The sequence below is a fragment of the Cotesia glomerata genome, linkage group LG3 (genome assembly GCF_020080835.1).
Source record: "Cotesia glomerata isolate CgM1 linkage group LG3, MPM_Cglom_v2.3, whole genome shotgun sequence".
NCBI classification, from domain to species: Eukaryota; Metazoa; Arthropoda; class Insecta; order Hymenoptera; family Braconidae; genus Cotesia; species Cotesia glomerata.
Genome location: NC_058160.1, coordinates 16,199,128 through 16,222,295, shown reverse-complemented (window position 1 = coordinate 16,222,295; position 23,168 = coordinate 16,199,128). Strand labels below are relative to the sequence as shown.

The 23,168-nt window shown below is 37.5% G+C and overlaps 1 long non-coding RNA gene across 1 annotated transcript; it reads right to left on the bottom strand.

The window, feature by feature from the left end:
* Positions 1-16,154: 16,154 nt before the first annotated feature.
* LOC123260321 lies at positions 16,155-17,656 on the bottom strand. Its single transcript, XR_006508437.1, has 3 exons — positions 17,541-17,656; positions 16,534-17,469; positions 16,155-16,472 (listed from the first exon to the last, which is right to left on the bottom strand). It is a non-coding gene; the product is annotated as an uncharacterized LOC123260321 (long non-coding RNA).
* Positions 17,657-23,168: the final 5,512 nt, after the last annotated feature.

Below are 23,168 nucleotides of genomic sequence, written 5' to 3'. Positions count from 1 at the left end.
TCTAACTTTGCTTACTCGAGATGGTAGACTCTTTACGTAGGCCTCGGGAGACACAATCGAAAAGCACTATCAATTTCTACTCGTAGAAAATTCCGCTCGGGAAACAAAAACACCTTCAAATTAACTTTGAACTCGGTACTTACTACCGAAATTAACAAACAATGCGACAAGAAAACTTTAATTGAATACTGAAAGCACATCTACTCAGCTTGGCTTCGTAGCAATGAGTGACGAGCTCAGCGCTCTCCACGCGGCTCGTACGGTAGTCGGTAGGAAGGAATAGCCAACCAGCGCGGGTCCTCAGGCCCCGTGACCAAACATGGCGGACTCTCCCGCCGTTTTCCGGTACTTTTCGAGAACGCTCGAAGTCTAGTCGGAACAGCGAACAATAACATTCTTTCGTGATGACGTCAGTCTCAACTTCTCGGAAAAATTCTTAACGGGAAAAACTCAAAAATTTTTGCAGGCAAATACCAGCAGTAAATACCTGCAAACTGATGTCATCGATAATATATACTAATCTTTTACACATCTATTGTTCTTTTACATTCTTTCCAAACCTTCTCGAATTTTCTTCACATACCAAATGCACACACACATACAAACAAATAAAATTCATACACAGACGTTACTCTAACGCAATTTGGCGGCTTTTCTCGAGAGCCAGCTTCCTCGTCCATCCCACAACTGAGGCCTGCCACACCCTCCTGACAACCTCACCAGACGATCGGCCACCAAACCCGCGAACCTTACACATACTCACACACAACATACACAAAATACTCAAACTCACTTACCTTCCTCTGATCAACGTGGCCCCACGTTGGGCGCCAATTTGTAACGTAGATTTTCTCACGCGGTAAATTTTCACGGTAACTCATAATTCACTACGTTACACTTCGTCCATCTCAGCCATCTCTCGATCCCCAGGAACCCCGACAGGCGCCAGCCGACTTTTGTTTCACCGGTATCGGCAACCGGGATACGATAACTTAATTTTATGTTCCCAGAAGACCAAGAGCAGCCTTGACGGTAACGGAATACCTCGGTGTCGCTCAGTTATGCAGGTTATGGAGAGAGGGTCGTGATTCGGTCTCTCAGAGGAAGCAATTTCTTTACAAAACGGGACTAAGCGATACCTGGTACCATAATCGGTACTTCGAACTAACACCCAACTTTATTAACCGATAAAATAAAATAAATCGATATTAAAATATATCGCGGAAGCAGTCCCAAACGAACACGAAACAAAGACAATAGCTCAGGCCATTGTCTACGAAAATAGCAAGCGTAAGGCACGCCAGCTACGATACGAGAGACCAACTCGACTCTCAAACACGATGCTCACTCTACGAGAGCTCGTAACTGACTCCTTTTACGGTATATCACTAACGCTGCCTAGCCGCGACGGCACGTCCGTCCTCTACGAGGACCCAAAACCAGACCCTTCTTTAATCTGGTCCCAAGCTGGACTTCCACACAAAACCAAACCTTACTCTTTCACTACTCCAGCCAGATTGCCTCTCACCGTACCCCTACTACATTCATACCATTAGCTACATGCGCTCAACTCACTTTCACGCTACTCCCAGACATACAAACTCCACACTCATTCCCACTCACACAACTAGTGTCCCAGACCTACCAGCGATTCCGCTCCCCTGGGAGCCTTGACAGTACTCGCGACTACCCTCGAGCATCCAGCAATCGAGGCCTGTCAACCGCAAGCTACCGCATGAGCCTGCCAAACTCCCGTACTTCGGGGCGACGACATTTCAGTCGCTCCTCCGCGATAATCACCTCGCTCCAAGAGGCTGAACCTAAATTCAGTCATCGGTAACTGACCGGGAGACACGTTACATCGGTCACTTTTCCGCAGTGCAGCTCGATATCCTCGAGACAACTATCTCACAAGCACACTCTCACGATAGTTCCCAATATTCCGAAATTACCGTACTCACACAATAAAACTCACGATATAACACAAATATACTACTACTGTAACGCTACATAAAATGTAACGTTACAATACATATAAAAATAAATTGTTGTGCATTAGTCTCGCTAAAACTCAAAAACGGCTGGACCGATTTTCAAAATTTTTTTTTCGTTTTGTTCGCTATAGTTCAGAGATGGTTTAGAAAAATAAAAATTTTTGAAAAACTCAAAAGTTCAGCTAAAAAAATTAAAAAAAAAAAAAAGTTAATTGCTGTGCGTTCGTCTCATTAAAACTCAAAAAAGTCTAGACCGATTTTCAAAATTGTTTTTTTTGTTTTGTTTGCTGTAGTTCAGAGATGATTCAGAAAAAAATTTTTTTGAAAAACCCAACAGTTTAGCTAAAGAAATCATTATCATCAATCATCATCGAATAATAAAAAAATATAAAAATAAATTGCTGTGCGTTAGTCTCGCCAAAACTCAAAAACGGGTGGACCGATTGAAAAATTTTTTTTTGTTTTGTTCGCTATAGTTAAAGGATGATTTAAAAAAAAAAAATTAGGAAAACGGTTGACCCTGAAGGCCATCCGTGCAGCTTCCCGCTAATTCCATACCTAGGCGCTTAAAATTGCACTTATGACGGTGTGGATCATCTTAATGTGAGTTTATAGAATATGCGAGAAAAAATTATTAGATAGCTCGGACTGGGATTCGAACCCAGAACCTTCCGAAGACATGTCGGCTACTCTACCATTTGAGCTATCCGGTCTATACTAAATTTCCTTTCGCTTATTCTATATACATTAAGCCACACCGTCCATCTTACGGTAAGCATTTTTACAAATATAAATAATGCTGTGAAGCGGGAAAGAATAGGAGTTACGGTAATTATTACGTGAAGCGTTCCACATTCACGTAACAGGATATTGGTAGGAAAGGATTGAGAAAGGAATGTGAAGGGGATCATCTTAATGTGAGTTTATAGAATATGCGAGAAAAAATTATTAGATAGCTCGGACTGGGATTCGAACCCAGAACCTTCCGAAGACATGTCGGCTACTCTACCATTTGAGCTCTTCGAGCTCAAAAATACAATTTATATGTTATTTTCAGCTCTCCGAGATCAAGGAGACAGCTTTCCTATGCTTTTAAATTCTTTGAGCTCAAAAATATTATCAAAGTTCGATGAAACACGATTTTTAAATTTTCAAACTCCTATAACTTTTGAATGAATTAATAGATTTTCATGCATTTGGCAGCGATAGATATGATTTTTTAAGCTCCATAAATAATTCAGAACATAAAAATTGATCTGATGAAATATTTCGGAGTAATTACAAAAAAACACTTTTTTCGATTTTTTTCGACAACGACATCTCACGAACGCATCAACCGATTCTTACGCTTTTTGTGGTGATCGATGCAGGTTTTCAAGGTGAAGAGCTAATGAGTTTTTGAGGCTGATCGGTTCAGCCAATTCGGAGATATTTAAAAAAAAATGAAAAAAAAAACAAATTTTTTTTTACTTTTTTTGCGATTTCTCGAAATCTACTAGTCCGAATCGGTTCCGAGTTTTAGGAAATCTAAGTTTGGCGAAGACCTTTCGAATGACATTAACTGCGATCAAATCGGTCAAGCCGTTCAGAAGTTATAAGAGGTTGTAACCGGTTGTTTTTTCCGCTCATTGGCCCCTTAATTAATTTAATAAAATAAAACAATACCTAGCAAAAATGACTCTAAATCAACAAGGGCGCCATCAGGATTTTGTATCTCGGTTCCTGGAACCGGAAACCAGAGCTGAGTTTATAATCTACATGGAGAGAGAGTGGAGGAAGGTGATCTGAAAGAAATAAATTTTTATTTAACAATATATCGATATTTATTAACCATATAAAATAACAATTGGTGGTCACTCACGCACTCACACTACAATTAACAACTTAAGACTACAGCCTAACTAACGGCTGACCAGGACCTCTTAAAACTAACAAAAATTCTTAATCCTACAGTACCCTCATATGGAGCGTCTATACTGCAGTTTCTAACTAAGTCGCGCTGTCCACCGGACCCTCACACTCTATCAAAATTCTTAATCCTAACGGTACCCTCTTATGGAGCGCCTATACTGCAGTTTCTAACTAAGTCGCGCTGTCCACCGGACCCTCACGCTCTATCAAAATTCTTAATCCTGATGGTACCCTCTTATGGAGCGTCTATACCGCAGTTTCTAAATAAGTCGCGCTGTCCACCGGACCCTCACGCTCTATAAATGCCTCACACCACCCGCACGATCTTCACACACATAACCCGTTCACACACACACACTGGCTCTACTTTACTTTTTACTTCTGACTTATAAAAATAAACTCCAAAAATTACAACATTAATTTTTATTAAAATTTTTCCAGTCATTAGCTTGCAATTAAAATCATAAACAATTTTCACTATTAATAAAACAGAACCTTCAATAACTTCGGATTAAAACGACGCTTAATTTATTCCAAATTATCCACGAGTTTAATATTCGACATTAAATAAAATTTTAGGAACAATATTGACGCAAAATTTTACTCCAATTTCTACTCGTAATTTTATTTCTTAAATTTTGAATAAATTCTTAAGAATAATTCTTTGTTACATTCTAACTAAATTTTCTCGGACGTAATCCACACTGATAAATAGTTTTACAAATAATTCCAATAAAATAATAATTTTAGTCTTCGATAGTTCAATGTATAAATGACCACGTGGAATTTTTCGATTTATAAATAATTAATAAAACAATTTGTCTCAATATAAAATAAATTCACGAAAAATTATCCACGGTTAATTCGATCTCAATTGCATCGAAGTTCAGTAGCCAATTCTCAATAAATAATATTAAATAAATAATACTTTTTTGTAACAAATAATATTAATAAATGATAATTCAATTGTTATAATTTATAATAATAGTCCAGTTGTTAATATTGTAAATTTTTGCGTAGTAAAATTCATAAAGGAATTTGCGCGCTCAAAATGGACGCCGTTGTTCGTAGCTGCGTAGCACGTTTTGGACCTCGGGTACCGAATATTATGTCGTGTCGATTGGAACCTTCTCGATGTTCAGAATTTAATTAATAAAATAAATTCATTTAAACCAATTTAAGATGTTAACAATTATCAATTGGCCAAATTAACAAATTAATTACTCACGACTTCCAAACCCAAGATGTCTAGAACATTCTTCGCGTATAAGATCCCCAGAAAGAATGCTTACAATGATAACGAAAAAGATTTAATTACTATCAATTAATTATATGATTATTATTAGGCAAAATATTATAAACAATTGAATTATAAAAATTTTGATTTAATAATGAGAAGTAGTAAAATTGATGAGCCGGGTATACGACCCCCTTGGCTCATCAAAAATGTGAAAGTCTCAATACCTGGTTAAATTTGTGCTGAGGAAACTCTTTGTTCAAAACTGGTTCCCTTCTTGGACTTTTTGGCTGCTGATGTTGTTGAACTGAGCACTGCACTACTTCTAACCCACCGCAGCTACGCGATCAGCCGAGAAACCTAAAATTTCCCCACTTAATGCTAATGGGTCCCGAGGACCGAGACGCGCCAGTGCTGCGTCGAATAATTATCACGCGTGTGCGGTTTTACCGTCACAGGGTAAATAGCCCTGTTACAAGGTTTATACACCCACACACACACACACTGTCACGGAAGAAGAACTGATGGAGGCTTGCAAACGCGTAGGGAATAATAAAGCACCAGGATTAGAGGGAATCCTTAATATTGCCTTAAAAACAGCTATAAAGGCAGCACCGGCATTATTCCTGGATGCTTACACCATCTGCCTCAAAGAAGGGATTTTTCCTCGAAAGTGGAAACAGCAACGGTTAGTGCTGCTTCCTAAAGGGAAAAAGCCACCGGATGAACCGTCATCTTACCGCCCACTTTGCATGCTAGATACAGCGGGTAAGATATTTGAACGCATAATTCACCAGAGAATTGAAGCAGTAGTCGACCCACTCCTGGCAGACAATCAGTATGGATTTCGGAAAGGACGATCAACCCTGGACGCAATTAAACTGGTTGTTGATACGGCCAAGGAAGCAATCGCAGGAACCAGATGGAAGGGTGGAATGAAGAAGTATTGCCTGGTGGCGACTCTAGACATCAGAAATGCCTTCAACTCCACCAATTGGGAATGCATCATGCAGGCCCTCCAAGAGAAGAATGTACCAGAATACCTTCTTAAGATCGTAGCAAGCTACTTTGAAAACAGGGTCCTGAAGTATGACACGAAGAACGGTCCGAGGGAGTATGATATTACTGGAGGTGTACCACAAGGTTCAGTTCTAGGCCCGCTCCTGTGGAATATTATGTATGACGGTCTATTAAGACTAACTCTGCCAAGAAACGTCAAACTCGTAGCATATGTAGATGACGTAGCCGTAGTGATCGTTGCCAAACACCTGGACGAGATAAACCATATGTTCGATATCACTTTTGAGCGCGTTAACCGGTGGATGGACGCAGTGAACCTGCAACTGGCGCAACACAAGACTGAGGCAGTGCTTATTACCAGCAGAAAAGTGGTAGAGACCATTAAGCTGAAAGTCGGCGAACAAGAAATCACATCACAGCCTTATATCCGATATTTGGGAGTGATGCTTGATGCCCGACTCAACTTCAAGCAGCAAGTGGAACATGTCAGTGCCAAAGCGTCAGTAGTGAGGGCCAGTCTCGCACGACTGATGCCGAACGTCGGAGGCCCAAAGCAGAGCAGGAGGCTATTATTGTCATCAGTAGTCACATCGGTGCTCACTTACGGAATATCCATTCGGGCCGACGCACTAAAGACGCAAGAATCATGGAGAAAGGCTGGACCAGTATATCGACTGAGTGCCCTATGAGTAACTAGCGCCTTCCACACAATATCAGAGGAAGCAGTGTGTGTTATTTCCGGTACTCTGCCTCTCAGAGTCCTAGCTGAGGAAAGACGGAACCTATATCAACGAAAAAGGTCAACCACACTGAGCCCTGAAGAATTTAGAAGGGAAGAACGGCAACACAGCATCGCAAGATGGCAACAGAAGTGGAATTCTGCAGAGAAAGCTCGGTGGACGTACCGTCTCATACCTCGGATTGATGTGGTTCAACCGGAGTCATGGTGAGGTCAACTATTATTTAACACAGATGTTATCAGGACACGGATGTTACCGGAAGTATCTTCACCGCTTTAAGCACGATGATACCCCAGAGTGCCCGTCCTGTCCAGCGGTCAATGAAGATGCGGAGCATGTTTTCTTTGTGTGTCCACGTTTCAACCAACAGCGCGATGAGCTAGAGAAGATTCTGAAAAAGAGAACCCAACCAGAATCAATAGTAGAAGCAATGTTGTCGTCAGAAGCTGCCTGGAACGCCACAAGCACTTTTGCTACAAAAGTGCTTACAGAGTTGCGATCCATTGAAAGGAAAAGAGCGAAAGACAGAATCTAGAAGAAAGAAATAACATCTTAGCCACCAGAAGAAAAAGCGGCAGCTAATTCCTCCCCCCGCGAAGAAATGCCTTACGGCGGTACCATGGGGGATCAGAGGATAGAAGAGAAAGGGGTTTAGGGTTTAGTGGGTAGGGGCGTCAGCGTCGAGTTTTAGTATGACGCTGCATCGAGTTTTAGTATGACGCTGCGTCGAGTCGCTACATATCCAGGCCAAACAGCTATGCCTAGTATCCGTAAAAAGGATTCCCCCCATAAGGAAAAACACACACACACACACACACACACACACACACACACACACACACACACACACACACACACACACACACACACACACTCGGGGCAGAAGAGATACTGCTACCGGGCGCGTCTCCCCGAGCGGATGGGAGAACGCTCGCTGTCCTTGGATGACACTTAATCTCTTAGTTGATGAGGTACAGCGGGTAGGAGCCAAGCAAAATAACCAAACAAAATACGCTCCCGTGGACAAAACTCCCCTTTAATGGGTTGGTCGCACTAACTGACCTAACAAGACGATCGTTCTCTGCTGTGACCCACTGGAAGTGACCGGAACCTGTATCGTAGTTTCCGACGATGCAGGCCACGGCTGATGTGAGCTTGCTCTACCGAGGTGTAAGTTGCAGCAGTGGATCAGGAGCCAGCCACTTCGGGCCTTGATCAGGAAGTACGCAGTGAGTGTTAGAGATCGGAATCTTCACCGCTCCGAGCGAGTCTAGTCCGTCCGTGTATTCCGGGACTGGCTAAGTGTCGGCTAGGCCTCAGGGAACTGGGGTAGGAGTACTATCTCCGAGGGTACACCCGTTCCTAGTTATGGCAACCCGCTCCACTCCGTACGATGCGCTGGTAAATTAAAAAGTATGAGTAATGCACAGGAAACAAACAAGAGTGAAAACGGGCCTCATGCCCAGCAAGACGCACTGCTACTTAGTGCAAAGATGAAGAGGACAGATGCGCTGGCACATCTGGAGAAGCTAGTCTGTGGACTGCAGGACTTTCTCCAAACCAAGCAAAATGTCCACAAGGAGATCAAGTCGAAGTCGACGAACATCTGCAGTGCCCTGAGAAGGTTCAAAAAACTGGACCAAGAATGGCAGGAAATCCAACAACAACACGGTAATATCGTGATGAAGACGAGTGTGACAGCGGTTCCACCAGCAAAAGCCGACACGTTTGTCGAGGAGATGGACACAGGTGGCGAGGGTGACGTCGAGTCAGTTGTCGGAGACGGAGAGGAAACTGGAACTGAAATCAGGCCTGGGAAAAGGAAAGAACGAAATTCCCCAGACTCAATGACCAGCCGTACTAAGAAGAAGAAGGACCTTAAACCAAGTCCCCCGGAAAACGCGGTAACACAGAACGGCGGAAAAAAGGAGGTGAATGAATGGCAAAAAGTCCAGTCAAGGAAGTCCAAGAGAGAGCAAGCAGTAGAAAAGCTCCAGAAGCAACCGCCGGAAGAGTCCAGGCCAGAGCCTAATCGGAAAGAACCGCGCAAACGGATTAGGCCGGACGCACTGATCATCCGCCCCGCAGAGACGGCAAAGTATGCTGAAATTCTGAAGCGAATAAAGCAGGACGTCCCTGACGAACAGGTCCGTACTACAGTGGATAAGATCCAAAGAACTAGGACCGGGAGCTTGCTGATTACGCTTTCGAGGAAGAGCGCTGACCGAGGCCAAGCCTTACAGAAGACCATCGCGGACATCCTCCAAGAAGATGCGAAGGTAATACTGCAAAGGGCCACAGGAAGACGTCGAAATCCGAGATCTTGACGGTACCACAACCAAGGAGGATATTCAGGCTGCATTGCAAACGGAAATCGGAGAAACCTGCGAGATACCACTAGGGACAATTAAGATTCATAAGGCCTACAGAGGTACTCAGACAGCTGTTGTGACACTACCAGCAGCTGCAGCGCGCAAGATATTGGCAGGAAGCGGTAAAGTCCGGATCGGCTGGACCAACTGCCGAATCAGAGCTACGAGGAGACCAATCCAATGTTTCAAGTGCTGGCACTTTGGACATCTTGGATCCCAGTGCAAGAGCAATGTGGATCGGTCTAAGCTATGTATTAGGTGCGGACAAGAGGGACACAAGATTGCTGAATGCAAAAACCCAGCGAAATGTGTATTATGCGCGGATCAAAGTGCGGAGAACTCGGCTCATCATGCCGGCGCATCCAGGTGCCCAGTATTTAAAGAGGCACTCCAGAAGATAACAAACAAACAGACATGAAGATATTGCAGCTAAACCTAAACCATTGCGAAGCTGCACATGATCTGCTTATGCAAACAGCAAGAGAACTAGAGTTAGACTTAGTAATGATAGCAGAGCCATATAGATACCTGAATACCCAGCCTTGGGAATCTGACAGCACCACCAAGGCTGTCATCTGGTCTTGTGGTAAGCATCCCTTCCAGAGTGTAGTTAACAATGATAATGCCGGCTTTGTAGCAGCAACAGTTAACGGCATCCGTTTCTACAGCTGTTATGCACCACCTAGCCTATCCATTGTTGAATTCACTGAATTCTTGGACAAACTGACCGAGGACGCCAAGCAGCATTATCCGGTCGCGATTGCCGGTGACTTCAACTCCTGGGCAGTAGACTGGGGCAGCAAGCAGACAAATGCGCGAGGAAAAGCACTCCTCGAAGCTTTCTCTACACTAGATGTAGTCCAGCTCAACAGTGGTGATACGCCAACCTATACTAAAGGGGAAGCAAGCTCTATTGTAGATCTTACTTTCGTCAGCAGCAGCCTCATCAGTGGGAAATACGACTGGAAGGTGATGGATATCTACACAGCCAGCGACCACAAGGCAATTCTCTGGGAAATATTACATGACCGGAATACAAGAAGACCAATCAAGTCACTCAATACCATTGGATGGAAAGTGAAGTCTTTTGACACAAGCACATTGATAATAGCCCTGAATAGTGAACCGATTACTACTGGACCCGCAGAAGAAATGACCAAGGACCTGATGAAAAGAGTTGTCCAGGCCTGTGACGCAAGTATGGTCCGGAAATGCAGCATAAGCCAACGCCCGGCAGTACACTGGTGGAACGACCACATCAGCGTTCTTCGGAAAGAGTGTCTAAAGAAAAGGAGAATATCCCAGCGTGGCTATCGACGACCCAACTCTGCGGAGCTGGTCGCAGAGTACAAAAAAGCCCGTCGATTACTGAACAAAGCCATCAAGGATAGTAAGAGGCAATGCTGGAAAGAGCTCATCAACGAGGTGGACAAAGACCTGTGGGGTAGGCCGTACAAGGTGGTCATGAATCACCTAAAAGTCAAACAAATGCCGGCACCCACATGCCCACAACTTCTGCAGAGAATCGTTACCGCGCTGTTTCCGCAGCAACGCGAGCTTCACTACCAGCTAGCTCAAGGAGAACTGGAGGACATTCCAACTGTCACGGAAGAAGAACTGACGGAGGCTTGCAACCGCGTAGGGAATAATAAAGCACCGGGATTAGACGGAATCCCTAACATTGCCTTTAAAAACAGCTATAAAGGCAGCACCGGCATTATTCCTGGATGTTTACAACACCTGCCTCAAAGAAGGGATTTTTCCTCGAAAGTGGAAACAGCAACGGTTAGTGCTGCTTCCTAAAGGGAAAAAGCCACCGGATGAACCGTCATCTTACCGCCCACTTTGCATGCTAGATACAGCGGGTAAGATATTCGAACGCATAATTCACCAGAGAATTGAAGCAGTAGTCGACCCACTCCTGGCAGACAATCAGTATGGATTCCGGAAAGGACGATCAACCCTGGACGCAATCAAACTGGTTGTTGATACGGCCAAGGAAGCAATCGCAGGAACCAGATGGAAGGGTGGAACGAAGAAGTATTGCCTGGTGGCGACCCTAGACATCAGAAATGCCTTTAACTCCGCCAATTGGGAATGCATCATGCAGGCCCTCCAAGAGAAGAATGTACCAGAATACCTTCTTAAGATCGTAGCAAGCTACTTTGAAAACAGGGTCCTGAAGTATGACACGAAGAACGGTCCAAGGGAGTATGCTATTTCTGGAGGTGTACCACAAGGTTCAGTTCTAGGCCCGCTCCTGTGGAATATTATGTATGACGGCCTATTAAGACTAACTCTGCCAAGAAACGTCAAACTCGTAGCATATGCAGACGACGTAGCCGTAGTGATCGTTGCCAAACATCTTGACGAGATAAATCATATGTTCGATCTCACTTTTGAGCACGTTAACCGGTGGATGGACGCAGTGAACCTGCAACTGGCGCAACACAAGACTGAGGCAGTACTTATTACCAGCAGAAAAGTGGTAGAGACCATTAAGCTGAAAGTCGGCGAACAAGAAAACACATCACAACCTTATATTCGATATTTAGGAGTGATGCTTGATGCCCGACTCAACTTTAAGCAGCAGGTAGAACTCGTCAGTGCCAAGGCGTCAGCAGTGGGAACAAGTCTAGCACGACTGATGCCGAACATCGGAGGGCCAAAGCAGAGCAGAAGGGTACTGTTATCATCTGTAGTCACATCGGTGCTTACATATGGTATATCTATTTGGACCAACGCTCTCGAGATGCAAGAATCATGGAGGAAGGCTGGACCAGTATATCGACGGTGTGCCTTAAGAGTCGCCAGCGCCTTCCGCACAATATCCGAGGAAGCAGTGTGCGTTATTTCCGGAACTCTGCCTCTCAGAGTCCTCGCTGAGGAAAGACGGAACCTTTATCATCGTAAAAGGTCAACTACACTAAGCGCTGAAGAGCTCAGAACTGAAGAACGGCAAAACAGCTTCGACCGATGGCAGCTCCAGTGGGACGCTGCAGAAAAAGGAAGATGGACGTATCGTCTTATACCGAGGATCGACGACTGGCTGAACCGGAGTCATGGAGAGGTTAACTACTACCTTACGCAGATGTTGTCAGGACACGGCTGCTTCCGAGCCTATCTTCACCGCTTTAAGCACGACGATTCTCCGGAGTGCCCATCCTGCCCAGGTGTCGCTGAAGACGTGGAGCACGTGATCTTTGCATGTCCTCGTTTTAACCAACAGCGCGATGAATTAGAGAAGATTCTAAAAAAGAGAATTCAACCGGAGACAATAGTAGAAGAAATGCTGTCATCAGAAGCTGTCTGGAACGCCACGAGCACCTTTGCCACTGAAGTGCTTACAGAGTTGCGGTCCATCGAGAGAAAAAGAGCAGAAAACAAAAACTAGAAGGGAGATAGAAATAAAAAACATCTTAGCCACCAGAAGGAAGAGCGGCAGCTAATTCCTCCCCCCGCGAAGAAATGCCTTACGGCGGTACCATGGGGGATCAGAGGATAGAAGAGAAAGGGGTTTAGGGTTTAGTGGGTAGGGGCGTTAGTGTCGAGTTAGTATGACGCTGCGTCGAGTCGCCACATATCCAGGCCAAACAGCTATGCCTAGAATCCGTAAAAGGATTCCCCACAAAACACACACACACACACACACACACACACATACAGACGTACGGGCATCATCGTAAAAATAGTCAGGAAAGCTTCTTAGGGCTTCAAAACGTCGAGATCTGTTGTAACCTCGATTTTTTCAAAACGGGGTGAAAACAATAACTTCCCGATTTTTTTAAAATTTTCGATTTTCTTAGCAGGAAGTTAAAAATTTTTGAAAAACGCGAAAGTTCAGCTAAAAAAATCAAAAATTATTAATTTTGTTTTGGAATCGCTATTGTTACGCTTGAGCCTCAAGGTTGCAAGAGAGTACCAAAATTGTTCGATATATAGGAAGATACGTACAAGTATACTGCAGAGTTGTACTATTTACCTATTCAGTTTGTCGGACATAACCACAAATTTCAAGAAGAATCGCAAGAAGAATGTTTGTCATTACTTTTGTTTTGTACGTGTTTATTTTTGTAATGTTTATATCTATCTATCAATGGGGTATTCCATACCAAATCGACCACTTTTTAACCCGACCCATTTAGATTTAGCTGAAACTTTACGATTCTTTTCTACCTTTCAAAAGACATTTTTGAGAATTTTTTCAAATTTTTTTATCCAACCCAAAAAAAGTTATGAATTTTTCAAAAAAATGGCTTTTTTATTTTCAAATAGCCATAACTTTTTTAGCCATTGACCTTTGGGTACGTTTTTCTTTTAATAAATTTTTGTTTTTGAATGAAATTTTTGAAAAAAAAAAACGCAAAAAAAATTAAATATGATCAATTCTATAAAAAATAATCGGTTTTTTTTAAGCACAATCGTTATTTTTTCAAAGTTGGTGACTTTTTGTTTTTAATTTTTTTTCTCAAAAAAAAACTTCAATCAATTTGACAACTATTTCCGCTCATCCCGGGCAGGGCCGATTTTTTTTTATATTTTTTTTTTTAATTGAAAAAAAAAAAATTTTTATTTTAGAAAATTTGACAATTTTTTTTTTTCAATTAAATAAAAAAAAAATTAGGAAAACGGTTGACCCTGAAGGCCATCCTTGCAACTTCCCACTAATTCCATATCTGGACGCTTAAAATCGCAATTATGCCGTTTTTGAGCTCTCTGAGCTCAAAAATACAATTTATGTGTTGTTTTGAGCTCTCCGAGCTCAAAGAGATAGGTTTTATATCTTTTTGAGCTCTTCTAGCTCAAAAAAGCCATTTTTTTGAAAAATTCATAACCTTTTTTGGGTTGAACAAAAAAATTTTAAAAATTCTCAAAAATGTTTTTTAAAAGGTAGAAAAGAATGATAAAGTTTCAGCTTAATCTAAAGGGGTCGAGTTCAAATGTGGTCGCTTTGGCATGGAATACCCCATGTATAAAAATGAATAGCTGTGCGTTAGTCTCGCTAAAACTTAAAAATGACTGGACAGATTTTGATAATTTTTTTTTTATTTTGTACGTCATCAGGTATAGTTAGAGGATGGTTTAGAAAAAAAAAATAAAAAGTTGAAAAAAAAATCCTAAATATTAAGAAATCAAAAATATCAAGTAACATCAACTGTTTCCTGCTTCACAGCAGTATTTCATTTGTCACCTATATGTCTATCTACACGGTGAGAAATTTCTGTAGAAATTTACTATGCATACATAATAACACTGAACCTTAATGACTCAATTCAAAATATTACCATAAAAATTTAAGAATATCATATTGTACCAATCAATATTTACTAGGGACCATAGTAAATTTGACCATGCAACTGTTACATAAACATATATAAAAATTTTTCGTAAACTGACAGAACAAAAACTGTTAGTGTGCTTAAAACTTTTCATTATAGTTTCATAGTAAAATTTCTGTTGCTCAGTCGACAATAAAAATTTATAAAAAAGTTTCACATTTAGTCACGTGTACTCGGTTTAAATTTAAAATTGTGACTATGAAATTTTCAAATGTCCCATAGTAAACGTATGCGCGTCAGTCGCGACGCGCGCTCTTTCATTTTTTCGTGCTGCTTTGTTTTGTCAATATAAGTCTACAGACGCTATCAGTAGTGGTTAACGGTGTTATGAAAATTGCAATAAACATTAAGTTTTAAATAAATATTAGTTTATAAATCCATCAACACATGAATAGTTAATGAAAATTTGTAAGATTCATAAATAATAAAATATTTAATAATTTACCGTGAAAAATTAAAATGAAAACAAACATTTGATGGTTAACCTGCAACCAACACTTCTAATAATAATAAAAAATAATTTAAAAGTTATATATTGTGTTTATAATTATTCATAATAAAATTAACTGCCAAAATAAATCCTACGTTCATTGTTAAAAATGAAAAAAATAAAAAACTATATTTTAAAAAATATTTTAAAAATTATTGCAAACAAAAAAAATCTTGTTTGGTTTGATATTTTTTTTGATTGCTAAAAACATTTTTTACTCTAAAATTTTTTATTTTTTACAAACGTTTTCTTATTTTTTTTGCTGTAGTACATTCGGAAATTTAAATTATTGCATATTTCATTTTACTATGGTACATTTCAATTTCTACCATTTACTATGTCTGATTTCATTTGTTTCGGAAATTACTACGGGCCATTGTACAATTTTATTCTGAGTCAATAAGGTTCACTAGTAATATGCACCATTGTAATATCTAAAATCCATGCAGAATAAAAAATAATGGAAATTTCTCACCATGTATATATATAGATAAAAATGAATAGCTATGCGTTAATCTCGCTATAGTTCAGGGATGTTTTCGAAAGAAAAAAATTTTTGATAAACCCGAAAGTTTAGCTAAGGAAATCAACAGATCTAAAATTGTTAAACGTCTATCTTCTGTATGTATGGACAAAAAAAAATTGCATAAATTCAGTGTTCATTTTTTAGGATCTTGATTTTTAGGCGATAATGAGAAGCGAGTTTCATTTAATAACTTGACAAAATTCTAACCGCGCTTCATGCAGCCAGTATTTATTCTTTATCGAAGTAGATTAGAGTTTAGATTGATAATCGCTGTTCGGAAGGTGTTTTCAAATATATTGTAGGTGATACGAAGTTCACCGGGTCAGCTAGTCAAAAATAATTTTTAAGTAATCTTGACTTTTTCACTTATACGTCTGTCAAAATTTGTATACATTTTTTTTCTTGTTAATTCTATCTTATCACTTAATATTAAACTTTTTACATTTTTCGATTTTTTTTAACTTTTCACTTATTTAAATTTTTATTCAATTACATTTTCGTTTTATATTTTATGTATTTATTTATTTATTCATCAGTTTAATGAACCCTACAGCAAAGCCATCAAGCGGGTTCCATATTACATATAAATTGACACAATTTTAATTTTTTTATAAATAAAAGCTCTATTTCCTAAGTAAAAGTTATGTGTTTAATTATTTTGATTTAACTTCCTAATTTTTTAGTCTTTTATCTATTTCCTTTTTTATAATTTTTATAAATTATTTACCTGTTCATGGTTCCAATCTTACCACGAATTTCAAGTTCTAGTGATGAAAATCGTTTCACTATACTTTTGATAATTTTTTCCCTCAATAACTATTTTGTATTCAAGTTCGTACTTACCTAAAAAAAAAGTTGTGTATCAGTCTGTAAGTATGTATAATATTCGTAAATAAAATATTACCTGATTTTATCAATTGCTTTGAGTTTCATTATATTTATACAAATTTACGACTTGTGGTGATAAAAATTACAGTATATTTGCTATACTCTGCTTGTAGTAGTGTTCCTTTTGCACTTTCTTGCTTCTTTTTATTTTTTTTTTTTTTTATTTATCCTCTTCTATTATCGGCAGAATTTGCGCTTTGGTTATTTGAACGTAATCTTCCATACTACATCGTTCACTGGTATAATGGTAAAGGTAATGTTGAGTAAATACATATTCTCCTGCGATCGGTCTTGAACTCCATCTGTCATCAGCTATCATGTATTGTCTCAGCAACATGACATGCGCTTATTTCAATTGTTTTTTATGCTTATTGAATTCGGATCGTTCCTTCTAAACATTGCACTCGTTTTTTTTTATTGAGTTTCTAGTGTCGTGCTGTCAACCGCTGAACGCCTAATTATTTTTTTCAATAATTTTTCGGCATTTGATTATACTTTATTTTGTGTTTTAAGACCAGCAAGTGATTGAGCTAAATTTTTGACTAAGCTACTGTAATTAAGATTCACTTTACATCCGGTAACTGTTCGCCCGAGTGAATTTTCATTCTGCAGTGCTTTTCGAGTTTAACAAGTACGTCGTAGTACTCACAATACATGCTGGTTTATAAGCATGCTTTTTAGCATAAACTCTTTTTACCGTTTTGAAATTATTGTTGTAGTACACGGTGTCAAAGTTATTGGCTATATGTTTGATTAGCTCAATAAAGAACACCTTAATTTTAGCTATTATTACCAGATTACTAACAGATACAGACAAAAAATCATTCATATCCACCTTTGACAGTTGATGAACTTTGCAAGCTTGCTAATACATACATGGAATATATCAAGCACTCTGATCTTCTTCAATTACTTTTGCCACTTTCAGCTTATACTGAATCGTCCAGAATTTCTGCAAAAATTGATCTTACCGTTAGTCTTAGTAAGTATATTTGAATAATAATGAAAAATAATTATACGTACCATTAACAGCATCAGCAGTGCTTTTGATTTTATGAGCCCCAATCATTCATGGTTTTTCAAAATTTTTATTTACAATTTTTAAATTAAAAATTAAAATTGTTTCTTACCAATTATTCTTTCTCTATTTATAATTATGTTTATTGTAATTTTTAAAATTGAATATTTTTTTTTCACATTTATTTTCAAAAGATAATTATGCTACTGGAACTTATCTTTCAATTCTTTACCTTTGTAATTATTAACATTTTTCCAATTAAAACTAAGCTCGCAATCTTACTTTTGTAAATAAGCTATTTACTCAGGCATAACTTTAATCTTGAGATTTATATTCGCATAAATAACTATTGATTCTCTATCAATCAGTTATTGATTCTTCACATCAACAATGAAAATTTTCATCATTCGTACTAACTTTTTTGCTAAATTATGAACAGATTGATTTCACAAATTTTCATTCTCTCGAATTATTCGTCTGTTGATTAATAATAAACGAAGTTCTACGATGATAGACAAATTCTACTAATGAAAAATCGAAAAGCTTATTACGGATATGCGAGAAATAATAATAATATCTGTAAGTATAGAATTCGTTGGGCAGTAATGTTCGAGCTTCCCAAAAAAATTATGTTTTTATAACTAAATACAAAAGTAAGTCACTAACATGCAAAATAAAACATTGCAATTATTATGAAAAAATTAATTATTTTAAAACCATCATTAAATTTCCCATAAACAGGAGGTTGTTACTTATTACTAATCGAAAAAATAATTACGAGCATGTGAGGAACACCAATAATTTCTGTAGGAATAGGAATTGTTCGGCAACTGCCTTCCAGCTTCTTTAAAACAATATGTTTTTTTAAAACCACAGTCAGAAGTAAGTCACTAACATGCAAAATAGAACACGGCAATTATTATAAAAAAAAATGAATTATTTAAAAACCATCATTAAATTTCCCACAACCAGGTGGTTACTTATAACTTATAATCAATCGGAAAACTAATTACGAGCATGCGTGAAACTAAAATAATTTCTATAGGAATAGAAATTGTTCAGCAACTGCCTTCTAGCTTCTTTAAAAGATTATGTTTTTTTATAACTATATACAAAAGTAAGTCACTAACATGCAAAATACAACATTGCAATTACTATGAAAAAATAAATTATTTTAAGACCGCCATTAAATTTCCCACAACCAGGTGGTCACATAACTTATAATTAATCGAAAAACGAGTTACGAGCATGCGTGAAACTATAATAATTTCTATAGGAATAGAAATTGTTCAGCAACTGTCTTCCAGCTTCTCTAAAAGATTATGTTTCTCATAATTATATACAAAAGTGAATCACTAGAATGCAAAATATAACTTCGAAATTGATATTAAAAAAAAAAATGATTTTAACACCATCTTTAAATTTCTCATATCTAGTGATTATTTATAACTTACTGAAAAACTTGTTACAAGCATGCGACAAAGCACAATAATTTCCATGAGAACAGAAATTTTATACAAATATATATCCAAGAGTAATTTATTTTCACATCATTTTTACCATTGTTACAGCTGCCCGACTCAAAAGATTTCAATTTTGAAATCTTCAAAATCAATGGCAGACAGTTTAGAATTGCTATGAAAGTATCTATGATGTAATTTTACCTAAGCATTACTTTAAATAAATTAAGCTCCTTTGATAACGCTAATTATTGAAATTATTTCTGTAGGCAATACTGAGTGAGATATCATTCTTCACTGATACCAATTTGATAAGTAATTATTTATTTTCACTTCACATTCACTTATTAATCAATCTTGATGTCCTGTTGTTATACCAAGTCTTTTCGAGTGTAATTATTCAGACTTAAAAATTCAGATAACTTATTGTTAAATTTGCAAGTTGATACATGACATTGTGAAGTTCATTTTGTATATTACTTATTAATTTTTTTTTTAATAATTTTTGTTCAGGCTTTACTTTCGGTTCAAAATTAATCATATTTTCTCCACTGAATTTTTGGGTTTGAGGTTAACTTCATGAACTTAGCATCTTAAAAAATTCGTTCGGGCTGTTAATAATCTACTCATATTATTTATCAAGTTCACTTTTCTTTTAATATTGATATTTCCCACTAGATTAGTTGTAATATAATTATATATTACATAATATACAAATCACATATAATCATTGTCGATGTTTGTTTATGCGCCATTTCTCACTTTACTGTCCGTTAGACTGTGCCGATAAAGTTGTCTGCTGTTTATCTCAATCTCACATGCATATTCAATTATTGCCAAATTTCGGCAGTAATTTTTTTATTTTTTTTTTTTTTATCCGATACCATTCTGAATTACCGTAAGGATGTAAAATAATGTACAATTTCTTTAAAATAAAAAAATTAGCACAACTTCCCGCTAATTCCATGCCTAGGCGCTTAAAATTGCACTTGTGAGTTATTTTAAGCTTAAAATAATTCTTTTAAAGTGTACAAGTGAGTTTATTTTCACTTATAAATATTTGCAAAGTTTGTACGTTAGCGAACTTATAAGCGTTGGCTGTCAGTACAGCTAATTTTTCTAATTAAATGGAAAAACTAAAAAAACTTGCACTTTATTACGATTGAATATACTTGCTGTTAGTAATTATTATTTTTGAAGTCTCGTACATTTGCAAATTTATTCAGTTTTCTGTATGTATGGTTTTTACGACGAAATTTAATAAAAAAAAAAGAAAATTATTTTTTAACATCTATACCAGTGAGCCTATTTTTTATTATAAGTATATTCGAAACTTGTACGTTAGCAAACTTCTCGAGTTCACTGTAAGTACTGCTTATTATTTTACCTGATAGTAATTACTAATTGATTTAAATCAATGTAACCGTGCACGATCCACCAGTGCCTATCATCTCAAAGCTTATGGGTCATTCCACCAAATATGAACATTTTTACGGGGCGACCCTCGCGGATTATGTTTAAAATTTATGGAGGTGTTCTCTATCATAAGAAAAATTCCCTGAGAGTTTTAGCTCTTAATACGCAGCGGTCTTGAAGTTATGATTTTTTGAAATTTTGGAAAAAATTTTTTTTCAACTTTTTCGTCAATTTTTCTGATATGAAAAACATTTTTAAACAAAATCGACAAACATTGTATTTTGTAGGAAAAATTCTCAGCTTTTGAATGAAAATATTTATTTTTTCATAAACTCATCAGAAGACCTTAAAAATCGAATTAAAGTGGAAAAATTGATTTTTTTCGGTGTGCAGCCCAAAATTCTTCAAATTTGAATTTTTTTTTCTAAAAGCTGAGAGTTTTTTACACAAAATATAGCATTTTGCCGATGTGCATATTTTTTGTTTCGTCACAATTAAATTAAACGCAAATTCATTATAATTAAAATACTTTTATTTTTGAACTTTTTTGAGATGTGGACACAGTTTTAATGAAAGCATAACCAATTTCATCTTTTAAAGGCACAAAAGTGTGTAATGACTGTGTACCTTTCACTGTTTTCGATTGAGAATATCGTATGTCTAACACATTTTTTTTAATTAAATAATCGTCATTAGCTATAAAAGTAAAGTCAACGCTTGTAAAATTTTTCGTTCCCCAGGAAAACAAATCTTGTGTTTTCAGTATATGCTCTTTATTGTTCATTTGTAATGAAGCTCTAGCAGCATATCGTTTTAATGAACCCGCAAGACCATCGCATGGTCCTTTGCCATGGGCAGTTGCAAAAAAATGCCACTCAGCGTTGATTTCGAAGTCAGCATAATGATAACATAAGTTTGTAAATGCTTTCTTGTTTTTGAATTGTTGTGGAGCTCCATCAGAGAAGTAAAAAATCGTATTGATGACAGCAAACTTCTTTTTAAGAAAGGCAATCAATTGCTCTTGAAATAAATAAATTAAAACTGTGTCGTGCTTAAGACAATCTGAAATACCAACAAAGCTCAAATGCTTAATAGTATCATTTTCGTTAAATCACCATTGGAAATATAGTAGCTTGATCATTATTCCAATGAAAGCCTTGAGCTGCTTCCTGCACAACGAATGCATAATTTTCCGTAAAGTCAAATACTACGGCGAATTCCCCGTTTTTTAAATTTAGTTTTGTATCAGAAAAAAATCGACTTTGTGTTTTCGCAATAAAATCATGTTTCAAAAGCTTGTAACGGGTGGTTTATTTCCCGTACTTAAGGCCCCTGACAAAAATTAAACAAAACAACTAATTAACAACAAATGACTCTAATGCTGATTCAGGGCGCCACCAGGGTTATTTTCTCGGTTCCTGGAACCGGATGCCAGAGCTGAGCTTATTAATCTACAAGGAAAGAGAGAGAGTGGAGGAAGGTGATCTGTAAATAATTAAATCTTTATTTAACAACGGATCCAAAATTTATTTAACAACAAAATAAAACTAATTCACAACTCGTGCCCTTGCACGTACTCACTTACAACTACTTCACTTACAACTACTGGAGGATTTCGGGCTAAAACCGGCTACTCCGACTTAACGCTAGTCTTCCACTCGGCAAACCATCAACAAGTAGAAAACGTCGCACTAAGATTTGATTACCCTACTCGGCAAACCATCAACAAGTAGGGGTCGTCCAAGAAAATTCTTAATCCCACAGTACCCTCATATGGAGCGACTATACTGCAGTTTCTATCTTACTACCGTTGTACCCCACTTGGCGACTATACAACGGCTTCTAGGACTGTACGAATTGCTCTATTCGGCAAACCATCAACAAGCAGAGAACCCGTACAATCGCACACTCTTAACCCGCACAATCTCCACACACATATCCCACGCGTCTCACACACACTGACTCTACTTTACTTTTATTTTCTGGATTACAAAATTACTCCAAAATTTTACAACGTTAATTTTCCTAAAATAATTCAGTCATTAACTCGTAATAAAATCGTAATTTATTTTCACAATTTAACAAATTTTACTTCTTAAATATTCCGGCTTGAACCGACGCTACTTTTCCTTCCAATTTTAACACGAGCTTATCTCTACGCATTAACTAAATTCTCAGAATATTCTTTTGTAGTTTTAACTAAATTTTACTCGGACTTAATCCACACAATTAAATAGTTTTGTAGAGAATTTTTTCGGAACAACAATACTAAATTATGTATAATTTTCACAATTGCTTTTACCGGAATACTGATAACGATAAATTATTGGCGACTTTCATAGGACAATTTTATATAAGACTCCCCTAGCAGAATTTGGCCATTAAATTAGATAATTAATTATTATTTTATTCGACGTAAAGTTTACGTGTCTCTCGTTTTTCTGCGGGTGTTTTAGTCTTATCTGCGACGAAGTTTAATAAATTAATTCTCGGTAATTTATAATACGTAGGATAATTATTTTCCGATAAATTAAATTGTCGACTAGTTAATAAATAATTTATCTCGGTGTAAAGAATATAATTTCAAAATTTTATCCACGGTCTTAAAATTCGAAATGCGTCGCAGTTTCTTAACAAATTGATTTCCAGTAATAAAATTGTTCCAAGTAATAAATTAAGTAATTTTCAATAAATAATCAGATATAAATCAGTAAAATAATTAATTAAGTGGTAATTCAATTTATAAAAATTATAAAA